The 2,762-nt window shown below is 35.8% G+C and overlaps 1 non-coding gene across 1 annotated transcript; it reads right to left on the reverse strand.

Annotated features, from left to right (window-relative positions):
- Window positions 1-312: 312 nt before the first annotated feature.
- On the reverse strand, window positions 313-416 carry LOC122737520. The gene has a single exon (XR_006354352.1). It is a non-coding gene; the product is annotated as a U6 spliceosomal RNA (small nuclear RNA).
- Between the last annotated feature and the right edge of the window lie 2,346 nt (window positions 417-2,762).

Below are 2,762 nucleotides of genomic sequence, written 5' to 3' on the forward strand. Positions count from 1 at the left end.
ACTATGATAGAACTTAAGTTTTGTTTGATTTATGTTTTATCAATGATTTAGATTATATCATATGGCCATTAATATTTTGCCATGATTTTCAAAATCATTTCCTATATTCTTTGACCACTTACTTATCTATTGGAGAATATAATTTGATTTTGTATATTTCCATTAGTTGTTAATAGATCTCAAACATAAAACTCTTATCTGAGAAATTTGATACAAAGATTTCCCCCCGCCCCATTCTACCTCTTTCTTTCCTACCCTATCTGCTTTAATCTTTCTCCTGAAAAGTAGGTGTTTTTTTTTAATTTTATAAAAAAAAATATGGAACATTCATGAATTTGTGTCATCCTTGTGCAGGGGCCATGCTAATCTTCTCTGTATCATTCCAATTTTAGTATATGTGTTGCTGAAGCAAGCACCTGAAAAGTGTTTTAATTTCATATGAAACCCCATCTTTGTTCATTCAGTATGGGACTTTAATTTGTCTTTAAATCTGCCCCAATTAGCCTCATGTTTTCTTCTGACTTGCTCTCCTTTATGTGATACATTTACTTAGAGTAAACACTTCAGAATGAAAACAAGTTAGTATAATCTATGCACAAAAACCCTTTTCAAAAAAAAATGCAAATGATAAATAAACATGGATCCTAAGGGTGTAATATTGGTTGACTAAGCAGCAATGAGGTGGGCAAATAAAGGTGTACCACATTGCAGCAAACAGTAAATTCTGTTAAGGTGTATCACTTTCTAAGTGGGTAGAGGAGCCAGACAAAGGTCCAAATATTCATGGCTATATTCATTTCGGTGTAGCAGACCTCTTCTTTGACCCTTGCTCATCTATAGTGTATATCTACCCTGCACTACTACTATACATTCCACCAAAAACAAAAGTTACCAGAGTTGTGAGTGTACTAAGGCTTGCTCTTCCCATAATCTTTCTGTTCTTTCTTCCACTTGAGAAAAATACAATTCCCCTTGACCCACTAATAGATAAAGGGATTAATGTGTAATTTATATTATCTATTTGACTTCTTATAATCACTTATATCCCTTCATTGGTTACCAAGTCACTGTCTAGTCAGAGTTTGAAAGTTTTTATTAATTTTGCTTCTTTTCATTTTGTTATGGAGTTATCTATCTATCTATCTATCTATCTATCTATACACACACACATATATATATACATGCATATATATATATACATATATATATAAAATTTAATTTTCCTAAATATATGTAAAAACACATTTTAACATCAATTTTTTAAAACTCTATGTTCCAACTTATTTTCCTCCTTACCTTTCTACCCACCACCCACAAGAACACAAGCAATTCAAAATAAGTTACACATGAGTAGTCATGGAAAACATCCCCACATTAGCTAGGTTGTGAGAGAAAACAGTCAAAAAACCCAAAACTTCAGATTAAGGAATTGTCAAAGAGGAAAAAAAAATGTGTTTCTATTTGTTTTCAGATACTATCAGTTCTTTCTCTGTAGATGGACTGCAACTTTCATAAGTCCTTCAGGGTTATATTGGATCATTCTCTTCCTGAAAATAACCACATGCTTCTCAGCAGATCATCTTACACTATTGCTGTTATTTTGTATACAGTACATTTCACTCTGCTTCAGTTCATGTAGGTCTTTCCAGGTTTTTCTGATAGTATCCTGTTCATCATAAGCTGTATATAGTACCTTCAGCTTGACAGAGAGTTTTCTTCATAAAAGCCCAGCAAAGGAGGTACCATACGTTTTGCCATTATAATCAATCATCATAACTATTTCCCTCCATCCTATTCCCTTCCCATGTTATTTACTCTATTTTCTATCTTCTTTTTACCTATTCCTCCTCAAAAGTGTTTTACTTCTGAATATCCTTTCCCCTGCTCTGCACACTCTTTTTTCACCCTTCCTTCCTTATCCTCTTCCTCTCCTACTTTCCTGTAGGTTTAAATAGATTACTCCTCCCAATTGGGTATGAATGTTATTCCCTCCATGAGCCCACTCTGATGAGATTAAGGTCTTTGAGCTAATTCTGTATTCTAAATTTTTCTTCCTCCCTCCCTCCTCAACCCTCCCTATGAGATCAAGTAATTCAATATGTCATACTTGTGCGGTAATACAGAACATCTTCACCTTCCTCGAAAGTGTTTTGCTTTTTGCTGCTCTCTCCCCCAATCTGCCCTTCCCTCCTTCCCTTCTCCCCGCCCCCATCTCCCTCCCCTCCCTTAGGGCAAAAATATATTACTATACCTACTTGAACATGTATGTTAGTCCTTCTTTGAGCCAATTCTGATGATATTAAGGTTCACTCACTCCCCAACTCCTTCCTCCTCTTCCCCTCCCCTCCATAAAGTTTTTTCTTGTTTCTTTCATGTGAACCACCTCTCCCCTTCCCCCTACCCCAGTCTATTCCTCCTATACCTCGACCCTATTTTAAAGATGTCATCATGGGTTAGTTAGGTGGTACAGTGAACAAAGCACCAGCCCTGGACCCATGAGGCCCCAAGCCCAGATCTGGCCCCAGACATAAGAAACCCCACCTTGCCTGCCCCACAAAGAACAAAACATAAATGCTTTAGAGATATCATCCCTTTATATTCAGTTCAGACCTGTGTCTTCTATGAATTTATGGAGTATCTTTAAAATTAAAGTCACATGTTCATTTTGATTTTATTGTGGTATGTGATGTAAAATAATGTTTTAAACCCCAGTTTGTGCCAGACTGCATTTTATATTGCCTATCAGTTCTTTTTGCTTTCTA

This window comes from Dromiciops gliroides, chromosome 1, assembly GCF_019393635.1.
Source record: "Dromiciops gliroides isolate mDroGli1 chromosome 1, mDroGli1.pri, whole genome shotgun sequence".
Taxonomy (NCBI): Eukaryota; Metazoa; Chordata; class Mammalia; order Microbiotheria; family Microbiotheriidae; genus Dromiciops; species Dromiciops gliroides.